At 46.9% G+C, this 18,146-nt stretch overlaps 1 protein-coding gene across 3 annotated transcripts in view; it reads right to left on the reverse strand.

Annotated features, from left to right (window-relative positions):
• LOC126278363 (uncharacterized) overlaps positions 1–15,307 on the reverse strand; it is an 830,119-nt gene extending 814,812 nt beyond the window's left edge. For all 3 annotated transcript variants that reach the window (XM_049978428.1, XM_049978426.1, XM_049978425.1), the window contains exon 1: positions 15,145–15,307. The gene's annotated coding sequence lies outside the window, so the exon portion shown is untranslated. The remainder of the gene's footprint in view (positions 1–15,144) is intronic.
• Positions 15,308–18,146: the final 2,839 nt, after the last annotated feature.

Below are 18,146 nucleotides of genomic sequence, written 5' to 3' on the forward strand. Positions count from 1 at the left end.
CAATACGCTGTGACGAAAGTCATGGGATATCGATGTGCACATATACAGATGGTAGCAGTGTCACAAATACAAGGTATAGAAGGGCAGTGCATTGTCCGAGCTGTCATTTGTACTCGTATGATTCTTGTGAAAAGGTTTCCCATCTGATTACGGTCGCAGGACGGGAATTATTGAATTTGGAAGGGGCATTCTATTTTGAAAGTCGTTGTGGAAATTAATATTCTGAGATTCACAGTGTCAAGAGTGTGCAGACAACAGCAAATTTAGGAACTATATGCCATCATGTAGAATTCAGTGGCCGACGACCTTTCACTTAGCGACTGAGAGCAGCGGTGTTTTCGTAGAGTTGTCGGTGCTAACAGACAAGCAACATTGCGTGAAATAATCGCATAAATGAATGTGGGGCGTACGACGAACGCGTCCGTTAGGGCAGTGCGGTGAAATCTGGTGTTAATGGGCTATGGCAACAAACGACCGCGCAAGTGCCATTGCTAAAAGAACAACATCGCCGGCAGCGCCTCCACTGGTATCGTGACCATATTGGTTGGACCCTAAACGACCGGAAAACCGTGACCTGGTGAAATGAATTTCTACTTCAGCTGATAAGAGCTGATGGTTGGTTGGTTTGTGGGGGTTAAAGGGACCAGACTGCTACGGTCATCGGTCCCTTTTTCCAAATACTAAAAACACCCACAGAGAATAAAAACGATCAACAGACAATAAGACAGACGACACAGAACAAGAGAAACGTAGACAAAGACCAGACAAGACGAACTAAAATCACACAGTGTGACGGTGGTTGGCCGACCATACAAACAAAAAGGGAAAAGCCAACCACCGGAGAAAAAAAATCAGACAAATCGTAGGCCATAGGCCAGAATCAACACAAAAACACACACTTACATTAAGCGATAAAATCCCCCTGCCCGAATAAAACGCAGAACTATGTCCGCTATGGAAGAGTCGTCAGATAAAAGCGCAGAGAGCATATCAGGCAGCGCAAAAGTCTGCCTGCGCACAGTTAAAAGGGCGCACTCCAACAGAATATGGACCACCGTCAAGGACGCCCCACAACGACAAAGACGGGGATTCTTACGACACAGTAAATAACTGTGCGTGAGTCGGGTGTGGCCAATGCGGAGCCGACAAAGGACGACTGATTCCCTGCGGTTGGCTCGCATGGATGACCGCCACACAGTAGTCGTCTCCTTCATACGGCGGAGTTCGTTTGGCACGGGCAGGTTGCGCCAATCAGTGTCCCATAAATCGAAAGCTTTGCGGCGTAATAGTGCCCGCAAATCAGTCGCCGGGAGGACAATCTCCAGAGATGGTGCACTAGTGGCCTCTTTCGCCAGGCGGTCAACAGTTTCATTTCCGGGTATCCCAACATGGCCCGGGGTCCAAACAAAGACCACAGATCTGCCGCAACGGGCAAGAGTATGCAGGGACTCCTGGATAGCCATCACCAGACGAGAACGAGGGAAACACTGGTCGAGAGCTCGTAAACCGCTCAGGGAATCGCTACAGATAACGAAGGACTCACCTGAGCAGGAGCGGATATACTCTAGGGCACGAAAGATGGCGACCAGCTCAGCAGCGTAAACACTGCAGCCAGCCGGCAACGAACGTTGTTCAGAATGGTCCCCTAGAGTTAGTGCATAACCGACACGACCAGCAACCATCGAACCGTCGGTATAGACAACGCCAGAGCCCTGATACGTGGTCAGGATGGAGTAAAAGCGGCGTCGGAAGGCCACTGGAGGGACTGAGTCCTTCGGGCCATGTGCCAAGTCGAGCCGAAGGCAAGGGCGAGGCACACACCACGGGGGTGTACGCAGAGGGGCCCGGAAAGGAGGTGGTACAGGGAAACACCCAAGCCCGTAGAGAAGTTGTTTGACGCGTAGTGCGATCGGACAACCCGACCGGGGCCGACGTTCTGGCAGACGGAAGACTAACTGCGGGAACAGGACACGATAATCTGGATGCCCGGGCGAGCTAAAAACATGGGTAGAATAAGCAGCCAGTAATTGTTGGCGTCGTAACAGCAGTGGAGGGACACCTGCCTCCACAAGTATGCTGTCCACAGGGCTGGTCCGGAAGGCACCAGTGGCAAGGCGTATCCCGCTGTGGAGGATTGGGTCCAGCAGCCGCAACGCAGATGGGCATGCTGAGCCATAAGCCAGACTCCCATAGTCCAGACGGGACTGGATCAACGCCTGGTAAAGCCGTAGGAGAGTAGATCGGTCGGCGCCCCACCTGGTGTGGCTCAGGCATCGCAGAGCATTTAGATGCCGCCAACACGCCTGTTTAAGCTGCCGAATATGAGGCAGCCAAGTCAACTGGGCATCAAAAACCACCCCCAAAAACTTATGTGATTCCACCACTGAAAGAAGCTCGCCGTCAAGATAAAGCCGCGGCTCCGGGTGAACAGTGTGTCGCAGGCAGATATGCATAACGCAGGTCTTGGCTGCGGAAAACTGAAAACCATGCGCTACAGCCCAAGACTGCGCCTTGCGGATGCGCCCTGTAGCTGACGTTCAGCAGCTGCAATACCAATAGAGCTGTAGTAAAGGCAGAAGTCGTCAGCATACAGGGAAGCGGAGACAGTATTTCCCACTGCCGCAGCGAGCCCGTTAATGGCTATTAAAAACAGACAGACACTTAGAACCCTGTGGCACACCGTTCTCCTGGACTTGGGAGGAACTATATGAGGCCGCGACGTGCACGCGGAAGGTACGATACGACAGAAAATTTCGGATATAGATCGGCAGAGGGCCCCGAAGGCCCCATCCATGAAGCGTAGAAAGGATGTGATAACGCCATGTCGTATCGTAAGCCTTCCGCATGTCGAAAAAGACAGCGACCAGATGCTGACGGCGGGCAAAGGCAGTACGGATGGCCGACTCCAGGCTCACCAGATTGTCGGCGGCGGAGCGGCCTTTACGGAACCCACCCTGAGACGGAGCCAGAAGGCCCCGAGACTCCAGTACCCAATTCAAGCGCCGGCTCACCATCCGTTCAAGCAACTTGCAAAAAACGTTGGTGAGGCTAATGGGACGGTAGCTGTCCACCTCCAAAGGGTTCTTCCCCGGTTTCAGAATGGGGACAACAAGACTTTCCCGCCATTGCGACGGAAACTCACCCTCGACCCAAATGCGGTTGTAATGGTCGAGGAGGCGTCGCTGGCAGTCCACTGAAAGCTGTTTCAGCATCTGAGAGTGGATGCTATCTGGGCCAGGAGCGGTATCAGGACAAGCGGCGAGGGCACTGCGGAATTCCCACTCACTGAATGGAACATGGTGGGTGCGAAAGGAAAGACTCCGACGCTCTATCCGCTCTTTACCCCAAGGGGTAGTTGGCAGAAGCGGAATTCAGAGCAAAGTGCTCTGCCAAGCGGTTTGCAATGACGTCGGAGTCAGTACAAACTGCTCCATTCAGTGAGAGCGCAGGGACGCTGACAGGGGTCCGATAGCCATAGAGGCGGCGAATCTTGGCCCAGACCTGCGATGGAGTGACATGGAGGCCAATGGTGGACACATACCGCTCACAGCACTCCTGCTTGCGTTGGCGGATAATGCGGCGGGCTCGCGCACGCAGCCGTTTGAAGGCGATAAGGTGTTCGATTGAGGGATGTCGCTGGTAACGCTGGAGCGCCCGCCGGCGAGCTTTAATCGCTTCAGCGATCTCAGGCGACCACCAAGGCACAGTCCGCCGCCGAGGGGACCCAGAAGAACGGGGAATGGCAGATTCGGCGGCAGTAACGATGCCGGTGGTGACCGATTGAACCACTGCATCAATGTCATCGTTAGAGAGAGGCTCAATAGCGGCAGTGGAGGAGAACAAGTCCCAGTCAGCCTTATTCAGAGCCCATCTGCTAGGGCGCCCAGAAGACTGACGCTGTGGTAGTGACAGAAAGATCGGAAAGTGGTCACTACCACAAAGGTCGTCATGCGCTCTCCATTGGACAGACGGTAAGAGGCTAGGGCTACAGATCGAAAGGTCAATGGCGGAGTATGTGCCATGCGCCACACTGAAGTGTGTGAAGGCACCATCATTTAAGATCGATAGATCGAGCTGCGCCAATAAATGCTCAACGATGGCGCCTTGACCTGTTGCCACTGACCCACCCCACAGATGGTTATGGGCGTTAAAGTCGCCCAGTAACAAGAAAGGTGGCGGCAACTGGGCTATCAGAGCAGCCAGGACATGCTGCGCGACATCACCATCCGGTGGAAGGTAAAGACTGCAGACGGTAACAGCCTGTGGCGTCCACACCCGAACAGTGACAGCCTCTAAAGGTGTTTGGAGAGGTGCAGACTCGCTGTGAAGAGAGTTCAGGACATATATGCAGACGCCACCAGACACCCTTTCATAAGCTGCCCGGTTCTTATAATAACCCCGGTAGCCACAGAGGGCGGGTGTTCGCATTGCCGGAAACCAAGTTTCCTGCAGAGCAATGCAGAGGAAAGGGTGAAGGCTGATACGTTGGCGGGGCTCAGCTAGATGGTAAAAGAAACCGCTGCAGTTCCACTGGAGGATGGTGTTGTCCATGGCTGAGAAAGGCGTGACGGGACTGGGAAGGGAGATTACGCCGCTGGGTCACCTGCTGCCTCCGATTTAGCACCTGTGATAGTGCTTTCCATGGCGTCTGATGGACCGGCGAGAGCCAGGTCCTCAGCGGACGCCAGAATCTCCACCGCATCCTCAGACGCAGAGCTGGAAGGTTGCGGTGGGATGGCTGCCACCGCGAGTTCCTTGGGCTGAGAGCTCTTCTTGGGTTTCTCACGCCGTTCCTTGGGTCGCACCGACTGGGAGGGCTGCACCGATTCAGTCTCCGGGACGGAGGAGGATCGTGAAGCCCTACGACCAGCTGATTGCGGGCACTTACGCCACTGTCGGTCGTCAGCCTTCTCGCTGGCGGAAACCTGGGAAGGGAGTGACCCAAGGGACCCCTTGCGAGCGTGAGAAGCCGAAGAAGTTGGACACTTCTCTGGCTTCGAAGTGGGGACTGACTTCCCCGTTGGGTGGGATGGTGTTGCTCCTGAGGTAGGTGGCGCAGGAGCAACCCGGTGGGTAGAGCCCCCCACTGGCGAGGGGGCAGGAGGAGTTGTACTACTCGTCGATCCGGTCACAATTTGAGAAACAGATGGGGCTAGCACAGGTGTTGTATCAGCAGCGTAGGAAGATGTCATTCTCACAGGATGGAGTCGGTCGTATTTCCTTTTGGCCTCAGTATAGGTTAGTTGGTCCAGGGTCTTGTATTCCATGATTTTACGCTCTTTCTGGAAAATTCGGCAGTCTGGCGAGCAAGGTGAATGGTGCTCCCCGCAGTTGACACAGATGGGAGGCGGGGCACATGGAGTATTGGGATGTGATGGGCGTCCGCAATCTCGACATGTGAGGCTGGAAGTGCAGCGAGAAGACATATGGCCGAACTTCCAGCACTTAAAGCACCGCATCGGGGGAGGGATATAGGGCTTAACGTCACATCGGTAGACCATCACCTTGACCTTTTCCGGTAAGGTATCCCCTTCGAAGGCCAAGATGAAGGCACCGGTAGCAATCTGATTTTCCTTCGTACCCCGAACGACGCGCCGGACGAAATGTACACCCCAGCGCTCTTAATTGGCTCGCAGCTCTTCATCAGACTGCAAAAGAAGATCCCTATGGTAAATAACTCCCTGGACCATATTTAAACTCTTATGGGGTGTGATCGTAACGGCAACATCCCCCAACTTGTCACAAGCGTTTAACCGTCGTGACTGGGCAGAGGATGCCGTTTGTATCAGGACTGACCCAGAGCGCATTTTTGACAAGCCCTCCACCTCCCCAAACTTGTCCTCTAAATGCTCGACGAAGAACTGAGGCTTTATGGAGAGAAAAGACTCCCCATCAGCCCTCGTACAAACTAAGAAGCGGGGCGAATAGCTGCTACTGCCATTCTGAGACTTACGTTCCTCCCACGGTGTGGCCAGGGAGGTGAACGTTTTCGGATCGTACTTCTGAGCGTTAAACTGAGCCCGAGAACGCTTAGAGACTGCTGGCGGCTGGCCACCAGCGAGAGACGATGTACCACGCTTCATTGCTGGTCATCCGCCCTGATGCCACCTACTCCGACCAAGGGCCCTCCCCACGGGCGCCACCCAGCCACGGCAAGAGCCACCTGGCAGGATGGCCGTTGCCGGGAGTCCCGATACCCCAGGAGGATAGGCATCTACTCCTTGGCATACGTGGGGAGTTAACGGCGCAGGCATCAGTAGAGCGATCCCTGTGTTGTCAGGGGGCTACAACCAACAGGGTACATGGCGGCCCCACCACAACGGACTGGCTACCGTGCTGGATGTTAGGTAACATGTGGTCCATGGTCGCCGTCGGTGCAGAAAGAGGCACTGCACAGTGCAAGGTGTAATCTACACGCAGAAACAGTCATGCCCAAGAGATGGAGAGCGGACAGGACTGCAGTTCAACGGTGTATAAGCTGGCGAAAGGTCTGATCGCAAGATGGACACAATGCACCAAGTAAGGCGCCCTTCCCCAATCGGCTCGCTCTTCGGAAAATTTTGAGAGATGGAGGTCAAACCCAACAGGGGACCATCATATAAGGCCGAAAATTTGAGACTCCTTGTAGTCGCCTCTTACGACAGGCAGGAATACCGCGGGCCTATTCTAACCCCCGAACCCGCAGGGGGAGATAGGAGCTGATGATAGAGTTCGAGTGTGGTGCAGACCCCACCAAGTGATGGGCATGAGCTGTTACAAGACACTGTGCAAGATGGTGGTGGCTTTATAATGGTTTGAGCTGCATTTACGTGGAATGGATTGGGCTTCTGGTCCAAATGAATAGATCATTGACTGCAAATAGTTATGTTCGGCTATCTGGAGACAATTTGCAGCCATTCATGGACTTCATATTCCCAAACAAGTATGCGCCGTGTCACCAGGCCTTAACTGTTCGCGATTGGTGTGAAGAACATGCTGGAGCGAGCGAGTGATTTGGCCACCCAGATCGCCCGACATGAATACCATCAAACACATATGAAACATAATCGAGAGGTCAGATCGTGCTCAAAATCCTGCGCCAGCAACACTTTCGCAATTATGGAGGGCTATAAAGGCAGCGTAGCTCAGTATTTCTGCAGGGGTCTTCCAACGACTTGTTGAGTCCATGCGACGTCTAGTTGCTGCACTACACTGGGCAAAAGGAAGTTCGACAAGATATTACAAGGCATTCCATGACTTTTTGTCGTTCGTGCGATGATTTATAGGATGTACTATAGTGCGACTTTCCTGTGTGAAACAGTTCTGGAAAAAGACGTTTAGTGTTTCGACCTTTTCTGTGTCGTTCTCTGTTTCAGTGCCATTGCGGTCACAGAGTGTTTAGACAGATGGGTTCGATACATTTAGTGATTTGACATAAGAATAAAACTTCTTGGGATTTTCTGTCAAGTCGGCAGACAGAATTTTGCTTTGGATTTCGTTGAACGCTTCACGCATGGCTCTCCTTACGTTGATTTTGACTTCATTTAGTTGTTCTTTGTATGTGAGGCAATGGCTAAGTTTAAATTTGCAGTGAAGCTCCTTTTGCAGTCGTAGAAGCTTTCGAACTTGGCTGTCGATCCACAGCGGATATTTTCCATCCCACCCGATCGGCACACACCTACCTAAAGCGTGTTGCACAGTGCTCTTTTACTTCTTCCACTGATACTCAACATTCATAGTGCTGGAGAACTGGTAGAAGCCGACCTCGGGGAAGATCAGTTTGGATTCCGTCGAAATGTTGGAACACGTGAGGCAATACTGACCCTACTACTTATCTTAGAAGAAAGATTAAGGAAAGGCAAACCTAAGTTTCTAGCATTTGTAGACTTAGAGAAAGCTTTTGACAATGTTGACATGAATACTCTCTTTCAAATTCTGAAGGATGCTGGTGTAAAATACAGGGAGCGAAAGGCTATTTACAAGTTGTACAGAAACCAGATGGCAGTTATAAGATTCGAGGGACACGAAGGGAAGCAGTGGTTGGGAAGGGACTGAGACATGGTTGTAGCCTCTCCCCAATGTTATTCAATCTGTATATTGAGCAAGCAGTGGAGGAAACAAAAGAACAGTGGAGGAAACAAAAGAAAAATTCGGAGTAGGTATTAAAATCCAGGGAGAAGAAATAAAACTTTGAGGTTCGCCGATGACATTGTACTTCTGTCGGAGACAGCAAAGCACTTGGAAGAGCAGTTGAACGGAATGGACAGTGTCTTGAAAGGAGGATATAAGATGAACATCAACAAAAGCAAAACGAGGATAATGGAATGTAGTCGAATTAAGTTGGGTGATGCTGAGGGAATTAGATTAGGAAAAGAGACACTTAAAGTAGTAAAGGAGTCTTGCTATTTGAGGAACAAAATAACTGATGATGGTCGAAGTAGAGAGGATATAAAATGTAGACTGACAATGGCAAGGAAAGCGTTCTGAAAAAGAGAAATTTGTTAACATACAGTACAGATGTAAGTGTCAGGAAGTCGTTTCTGAAAGTATTTGTATGGAGCGTAGCCATGTATGTAAGTGAAACATGGACGATAAATAATCTGGACAAGAAGAGAATAGAAGCTTTTGAAATGTAGTGCTACAGAAGAATGCTGAAGATTAGATACGTAAATCACATAACTAATGAGGAGGTATTGAATAGGATTGGGGAGAAGAGAAGCTTGTGGCACAACTTGACAAGAAGAAGCGATCGGTTGGTAGGACATGTTCTGAGGCATCAAGGGATCACCAATTTAGTATTGGAGGGCAGCGTGGAAGGTAAAAATCCTAGAGGGAGTCCAAGAGATGAATACACTAGGCAGATTCAGTAGGATGTAGGTTACAGCAGTTACTGGGAAATGAAGAAGCTTGCTCAGGATAGAGTAACATGGAGAGCTGCATCAAACCAGTCTCAGGACTGAAGACCACAACAACAACAAGACGTTTTGTGTACTGTGATTCTAAAGATGAAGCTTGACCTTCGAAACGCGTAAATTCTGGTCGTTTTACATTGTAAAAAAGGTGGTTAGATCGATATTTTAGCTTTGATTTTTTACAACTCCGACCTTACCCATTATGGACAAATGCAGAATCCTTACTAGCAAGTCCCGCGCCAGCGTACACTCAAAAGCAAGCCACCGTGATCCTCACTGTTGAGTTCAGAGTCGCTTACCCACGCATTGTCTCACTGCACACTGGTTTCATTTGCTCGTCATGCAGCAACAGGCCTCACACGATGTCATCTCGGCCAATATCATAACATGAGGCGGGTTCCTTTCCAACTCTTGTACGTAACGGGGATTTTCCTTCTATCAGGAAGCCACATTCCTCTAGTCTGAAATGCATTATATCGCACATTCATCCAAAAATACACTAATGAGCGCGACATGGCCCGTAGAAGCTGTGCCACAAAACAACGGCAAGCAACAACTCGCTGTTCCTTGCTGTTGTCAGGGAATTCCTTTCACGGGCATCAATCCTAATCCTTTCACTTCCAAATCTCTTTTTAGAGTGCCCATGCAATGTTGACGCTGGGACTCAAAGCTCAGTTTTTCTTTTGTCAATGGATTTCGTTCCTCAACATGGGTACGAAGAATCTCTTGAAACCCTATACAACCAGGATGTGGTAATTTTCGGGGTTACACATCTTTATACCAATTAGAATCCACCTCCAGAAGCGGTATAAAACACTTCAAATTCCACGGATATAGCATGTTGTCCACACAGTGGTTTGCTCGAGTCATTTTGACGACGACGAAGGTGATGATAATGATGATGATGGTGTGTTATGGCCATTAGGTCAGTCCATCAATAGTTCAATATTCCACAGTCCTTTTCGTAGCTGTGAGTGAGGAATTTATTTTGACGTTGTCAACTAACAGGTATCTTCTTCTTCCTCTGGCGCTCTTCCCAGTCACTAGTCCTTTACTGCATTCTTTATTATGCAGTCTCTCCTAATCCATTGTCCTAGCCGTTCCTTTTCTTCCTCTTAACTGTTTCCAGTATACGTCTTTATTCGTCCACGCTTTATAACACGGCCTCATACGTTTTATCTGTCCATTTACACTCTCCATTTTTCCCCAGATCCGCATCTCCTTAATCTCTAAGCGTTTCTCCTGTCTCTGGCGCAGTGTTCACGTTTCGGCACCATACAGGGCAACACTCCATGCAAAACGCTTCACTAATCTCTTCCTGCTAGGTCGCCAAACTGAAAAAGATCTCCATCTTGTCGTCCCCAGAACGTGTTCTGTCACAAGATTGGTTCGCCCGTGAAGAAAAACATTTTTGAGTGTACAAAAATAAGTGATTGCAATTCAGACATAACAACATTGTATAATTCGTGTCGTCTGGAACTAGTGATGAATGCCTGCGTCCGATATATCTATGACGTTCGACTTTTTGATCACATTTCACCAGCATATGCAAAATTGTCCTGGCTGCGTGCAGACAAACGCAGAGATTTCCATACACTCCGTCTCATCTACTGCCTTATAAGTGTACACTGTCCCTCATATCTCTCCTCGTCCTTAACGCTTATGCCGGAACAACATGACAGAAATACACGATCCCATCATAGTAAAATACTCTCTGTTCCACTGCATCGCTCAGTCACCTTCTCCAAGTCCTTTACAGTAGCGGGAACCCGACTCTGGATTAACCTCCCTCGTTATGTTAGAGAACTTAAAAACATGTCCGGATTCAAAAAACAGTTAATGACGTATCTACTTAAGCAAAAGTAATGCCTTCCTCTGTACATGAATGCACTTCACCTCATTACTTCCCTCTTTCCCCCTTCTTAAATCTCCCTTCCCCAAAACTCGCAATACTAATGAACATCTACTTTACACACCAAGATATTAATGTACATCTGCACAAATCTTCATTACTATTGCCAATTTTTCTCATGTTTATCATTATTATTTTTTTACTGTTATTATTATTGCTTTCATCATAATTTATATGTATAGCACCAGTTGTAAAAATACTGCCAGCATTTACTTTATTAGATCTTAGTCATTACTCTTGATTCATATTGTCACTAGAGTAATCTATTTTTTTATTTAAACTATTGTCATGATGTAACTCTGATGTGTGAAACGCTGCATGTGTGGAACACTGGTCCGATGTAAGAGAGGGCCTGATGGCCCTAATCTGATCAGGTTAAATAAATAAATAAATCTTGGGAAGCAAGAAGACGAATTACGATGACCCAAGTGCCAGAACATTAAAATAATAATAATAGTTTATTTACTGGTGCCATAAAGTGTTGCTCCTTCTGTATAACATTTATTTTGCGACAGCTAGCCTTGGTTTTATTTCTAGATTACATTTCATATTATGATGGTTAATGCATCCTAAGACCCTGAAGTTATCAGCTTGTTTCAACCCAGCACAGATTTTCATTATCTTCCATCGTTTCCTTGTAAAAATCAATGCTTTAGTCTTCTTCATATTCATCTTCCTTTCATAATAATCACAGCTGGTGTTCAGTTCTTTAAACATATTTTTAATTGTCATTTCATTCCCACCTACCAACACCCTATCATCAGCAAACCTTATGCTTCCTCCTATTACCACACGACACTTTTGTTGAGCGAGTCATAACGAAGGCAAACTATTGTTGTTGTTGTGGTCTTCGGTCCTGAGACTGGTTTGATGCAGCTCTCCATACTACTCTATCCTGTGCAAGCTTCTTCATTTCCCAGTACTTACTGCAACCTACAGTTTCTAAATCTGCTTAGTGTATTCATCTCTCGGTCACCCTCTACGATTTTTATCCTCCACGCTGCCCTCCAATGCTAAATTTGTGATCCCCTGATGCCTCAGAACATGTCCTACCAACCGGTCCGTTCTTCTTGTCAAGTTGTGCTACAAACTCCTCTTAACCGGCCGCGGTGGTCTCGCGGTTCTAGGCGCGCAGTCCGAAAACGTGAGACTGCTACGGTCGCAGGTTCGAATCCTGCCTCGGGCGTGGATGTGTGTGATGTCTTAGGTTAGTTAGGTTTAAGTAGTTCTAAGTTCTAGAGGACTAATGACCACAGCAGTTGAGTCCCATAGTGCTCAGAGCCATTTGAACCATTTTTGAAATTCCTCTACTCCCCAATTCTATTCAATATCTCCTCATTAGTTATGTGATCTACCCATCTAATCTTCAGCATTCTTCTGTAGCACCACGTTTCAAAAGCTTCTATTCTCTTCTTGTCCAAACTATTTATCGTCCATATTTCACTTCCATACATGGCTACACTCCATACAAATACTTTCAGAAACGACTTCCTGACACTTAAATCTATATTCGATGTTAACAAATATCTCTTCTTCAGAAACACTTTACTTGCCATTGACAGTCTACATTTTATATCTTCTCTACTTCGACCATCATCAGTTATTTTGCTCCTCAAGTAGCAAAACTCCTTTACCACTTTAAGTGTCTCATTTCCTAAGCTAATTCCCTCAAAATCACCCGACTTAAATTAACTACATTCCATTATCATCGCTTTGCTTTTGTTGATGTTCATCTTATATCCTCCTGTCCATTCCGTTCAACAGCTCTTCCAAGTCCTTTGCTGTCTGCGACAGAATTACAATGTCATCGGCGAACCTCAAAGTTTTTATTTATTCTCTATGGATTTTAATACCTACTCCGAATTTTTCTTTTGTTTCCTTTACTGCTTGCTCAATATACAGATTGAATAACATCGGGGAGAGGCTACAACCATGTCTCACTCCCTTCCCAACCACTGCTTCCCTTTCGTGGCCCTCGAATCTTATAACTGCCATCTGGTTTCTGTACAAATTGTAAATAGCCTTTCGTTCCCTGTGTTTTACCCCTGTCACCTTTAGAATTTGAAAGAGAGTATTCCAGTCAACATTCCGTAGAAATTTTGGAACACGTAAGGCAATATTGACCTTACGACTTATTTTAGGAAAAAAAACTATGTACTACACGAAATTTTCATTTTCCAGTCGTGGAGAAAAAGAAATAGACGAATAACAAGTTACGGAGCACAGGACCGAAGCTCAGTTGCTAACGTGAGCCTGGGTGCGCAGGGCGGGCAGCTGGCTGGCGAGGGCTGCCCTGCTCAAGGCTGTGGGTTCGGTCCCCGGCGGGGTCGCTGACTTCAGCCGCCAAACTAAAAGTAATGAAGCACGAGCCCTAGCGCGACGGCAGCGCAGCTACACCGGCGCCGTCGTCCCTGCACGTGATGTTCAGGAATCGTTGAAGCGTCTTCCACAAGCTCCACCTTGTCCAGTGCCAAATAATATCGGCACTTGTGCAAATCTTGTATTGCAAGATCGTCTCAGATCTATTTGAGAAGCTTTCAACAAAGACTAACAGAGAACGTGTTAATTGTTCTCCTGTGTATATGACGTTCCGTAGAGGATCTGATAGTTCCAACACCACAATATAATCGGAAAGGTCTGGTAGAATGGTTTTACAGAGTCTGAGACATCCAATCATCAATGATACGCTCAAATATTTGGTGCTGTCTACGTCGATGCTAGTGCTATATCGACACCGCCAATGCCGTACTGAATAGGACCAAAAGTCGCGTTTTGTGGAGGATTTGCACCGCGTTTTGTGGAGGATTTGCACCGTATCTTCTGAATCTTAAGCCTTTGGAAGTCATTGCCGTCTCGAACAACAGTGTTAAGATTATGAGTGTGAGGTGAACAGATCTGCTACATACTGAAAACAACCGTGTCTTTTTTAGCGTGACAGAGTAGAATGGCGCACTTTGAGAAAAAAATGGAGCAATGAGTGAAAAGAACAAAAGAACGATGTTCGCTTATCTACATTGGTGCTTCTTATTCCAGAGGAATTATGATATTAACTCTTCCTGATGCTGGAGAGATTGTCTAAGGTTTGAGATGTTTTTCCTTGTCTTCATGCGATCGCTGGGTTGATTCTCCATTTACTTGCTATTTATAAGAACACGTAATTAAATTTACTTTTCTACGCAGACTAAATGTTTCATAAATGACTGAGTATGCTCATATCTTCTCCCATGAAAAGGTAGGTAAGTGAAACGTCATTCCTTAAACACTGGCAAGAATATGTTGACACAGTCTTTCCATAGGAGTTGTGAAATTCGCTTCCAATACTAGCCGATGCTGGCGCTTCCGTGTAAGATTTAGGTGTTTGTCCTCGATCGTCTAGGTAACTTCTGGGTTGGTTCTTAAAACTTAGTTGTTATGTATGAAAATACTTAACAGAAATTACATTTTAGCTAAGTCTGAATATTTCACAAATGGCTGAATATACAGTTCTCTTATCCTGTAAATCTATAATTCTAGTGAAACATCTTGTATGGAATACTTCCTGTAACGCTTTCAGTGTTGACACAGCATTAGCGAAGGAAAAGAAGAGCCACTTCAAGCCAACGCAGAACTAAAAAATACGTTACTTGTGTATCTATGCTGCCGTGGCAACTGAACTTATAAAGCTATAAGAGGTGACTGTTGTGACAATAATACTGCATCATCTATTACAAGATCCATACCACACTACATTTATGTTCCTCCACATAACAACCATATGTGGACGAACCAGGCGGAATATAACTTTTTGTTTGTAAGTGCATCAGTGTTGCACAATAAAAATACTGGTGCCAGCGAAGCGCAGTAATTATTGAATATTCGGATAAAGATTGAACATTTTTCTTAATTACCTACAAAACGCAAAACAGACCTACGTTTTGCAAGATAATACACAAGGTGATGCTCTGACTTATGATCTTATTTGGAATCACAAGGAAAGTTTCTTAACCGTAGCACGCACTCTGTAACAGTAAGAAGCCACACATGCATAGCCAGCAACATCTTCGTCAGTTATGTAGAAAAATTTACAATCTAAGCGTCTTTTCAGCTCAATTGTTTTACTCCTAAAACAAAGAATACACATCGAAATACGAAACAGTGAAGGAAGACAGTACGTTACGAGGGTTTCCCATCTGAAATCAGCACTCTCTTTAGTTTTACTATGCTGGTCTCAACAACAATGTAACCTTTGATTAAGACAAAAAATTATGTAGCGGAGTCCATGGCTACCACAAACACCAAATATTTAACAAGGGTATGTGGTTGGTTCTACAAACGATGTAACTCTATCATGTTCGTACTTACCCCAAGCTGCAGCAAAGCCTGGCTGTGGAGGTCACGAAACTGCGGCGTCAAAAGTTCCTTGTTTACATCAGACGCTGCACTGTCAGGCTACGCTTGGCCGCTGGAAGCAAAGATATTACACCACACGGTTCCGACGTGCCACGGCGGCCAGTCGGGAGTGCAGCCGGCTGTCTTTCGCTAGCGCTGCCCTTGTTTTTTCCTTGTTTTTACTCCTCCCGCTCAGTCGGTGTTGGCTCAGTTCTCCTCCTTCCCACCACCGACAGTCTACGCGCAGCGCTGGCGATTACTGCGCATGCGCGCTGCATAATGACGTCAGCCTGGCGTCACGCACGAAGGCTGTGCATTGGTCGTTCTCGGGCGCCTTCGCTGCAGAGCATGTCCAGCGCTGCAACAGCTGCCTATGCAAAATCGTTCGCCACAGAAAGACGCTGATCAGGAAACTAAATTTCGATTTGCTTGTACGCAGAATTGTATCTCGTTCATTCCTGGTTATTTTACAGAATAATCAACATCAGTACATTGGAAACCACTCTGAAGTGCACGGCAGATGGTTCTTCCAGAAGTATAGCATATTACGACTTTGTCTCAGTCCATCTCCAAATAAAGTGGGGGAAGAATGTTCAAATGTCTCTGTGCGCACAGTAGTTACTCTGCTTGTCTTCATGGTCCGTTAGTGTGATACATGGCCCGGCACTTAAAACTTGAACACATGAAAGTGCCTCGGAACAAACTTGAAATTTGCCTGAAGTGTACTACATGCTTGGACATGCAAATGATTAGCAATTCAGCCTATCTGCAAGAGAGGTTACGAGGAACGCCATCTCCATTCTGTATTACGCAGCGGGTTTCTCTTCCAGAATTAGTATTTTAAAGTTGTTTGTTTGAGAAAAGATCGTTTGATGCCTCAACCAAGACGGAAAAACGTGTTTCAGTATTTGTCGAAATTCGAATCTGCCGTAATCGTGATCTAACGATACTGTAATTTATCAATCCGTGAGATAGGTCGAGATCCCACGACAATCTTGCGAATATGAAATCGATGGTTCTAGGGAGGCCATACTGAACGCCACGAAGGATCTTAGGCTCAGTCCACGCAGAAGTGGCGTCGCTCGGGCGTCTCATGTGAACATGGCGCTGTTTCAAGCCATTCCCTAGTTGCAAATGAAGCAGTTCACACAGAGGTGGCGCGACGGAGTCACGTCGCTTCGCTATCCGCGCTCCGTCCGTTTGCAGCCACCGAGTGTCGTACCGAAGTGACGTGCTGCTGTTTTCATAAATTTCTGCGTCAAAATGCGAAATTATTTAGAGTTCGATGTAAATCTTTATGAAATAATAGGAAAGTATTCGCAAATATACGATCATAAATGTGCAGACTACTGCAATCGCAGCATACAAGACAAAGCTATGGCAGAACTAAACCTAACAGTTTAGCCAATAAATCTCGTTATTGATAATATTGTACAGGGTGGTGCATAAGAGAATGGTTCGCCTGAACAACGTTGTAACTAACGAAAAGCAGATTTTACAGGAGAACAAAACAACTGCTTTTTGTTAACCTTATTCTGTTTGCTTGATGTAGGCAGTGCATGTGAGATAAAATGCCATTCTGCGTATTTTAACTGTTACTAAAGAACTGCTTACATCATCTTTGAAAAAATTAGCGCTTTTTTATTTTCTTGGACGAACAACGTTGTATCTGTGTAGTTACGATGCTGTTCCACTAAAAAACTGTGTATGTTTTTCTGTTATCATATCGTAATATAAATTACATCGTCAGTCTATAAAAACTGTGAGTACAAATTTGCACAAGCAGCAGGAAATTTTATAACATTTTTGGAAAGAATAACAACACACATCGGACCACATAATATGTACTGCAATACAAATCTGCACGAGCAGCAACAGAACACGTGGAAAAATTTAACAGTATTCCTGTTGCAAATATATTAAACATGCGCAGTCAGCATTCCATTTTCTGTCCTCGGCCAATGGCTTTTGCAAGACAAAAGAGCAACTCCGCCGTTCGCTTGAAACTCACTCACAGAATATCCGTTTTTCAACTGGGATATACAGTCACATGTCAAATAAGGTTTTCTTCTTGGCACCTTTTACTGACAGAATTTAATCTTACTAGACAGGCAAAACGGTAATGTTATCTAGCGGCAAATATGTTTTCCCAGTAGCCGACCATTGTGGTCAAGCGGTTCTAGGCGCTTCAGTCCGGAACCACGCTGCTGCTACGATCGCAGGTTCGAATCCTACCTCGGGCATGGATGTGTGTGATGTCCTTAGGTTCATCTACATCTACATCTACATCCGTACTCCGCAAGCCACCTGACGGTGTGTGGCGGAGGGTTAGGTTTAAGTAGTTCTAAATTTAGGGGACTGATGACCTCAGATGTGCTTAGAGCCATTTGAACCATTTTTGTTTTCCGAGCACCTCATGGCTTCTGTGCAATGCTTTGACAAATTTAGTTGCTCGACGTTATGACATTTGCCTTCCACTTGCTGTGGAACGGATGTCAGATGAAACGCGTAGCAAGACATACTTATTCTGAATGAGCCTCTGTGCAACATGTGGTCAGGTGTGCTAATATCCCTGGAATATTCTGGTTCCACCATGCGCAGCAGGAATACATTGGCCTTGGCATTGGCATTAACCGGAATCCAGTTTTCTGCATGAAACGACATTTTGTTCCTCTCTGCAATAGCAAAATCTCTGTCACACCGCCGGCCGCGGTGGCCTAGCGGTTCTAGGCGCTACAGTCTGGAACCGCGCGACCGCTACGGTCGCAGTTTCGAATCTTGCCTCGGGCATGGATGTGTGTGATGTCCTTAGGTTAGTTAGGTTTAAGTAGTTCTAAGTTCTAGGGGACTGATGACCTCAGAAGGCCGGCCGTGGTGGTCTAGCGGTTCTAGGCGCTCAGTCCGGAACCGCGCGACTGCTACGGTCGCAGATTCGAATCCTGCCTCGGGCATGGATGTGTGTGATGTCCTTAAGT

The sequence above is a fragment of the Schistocerca gregaria genome, chromosome 6 (assembly GCF_023897955.1).
Source record: "Schistocerca gregaria isolate iqSchGreg1 chromosome 6, iqSchGreg1.2, whole genome shotgun sequence".
Lineage (NCBI taxonomy): Eukaryota > Metazoa > Arthropoda > Insecta > Orthoptera > Acrididae > Schistocerca > Schistocerca gregaria.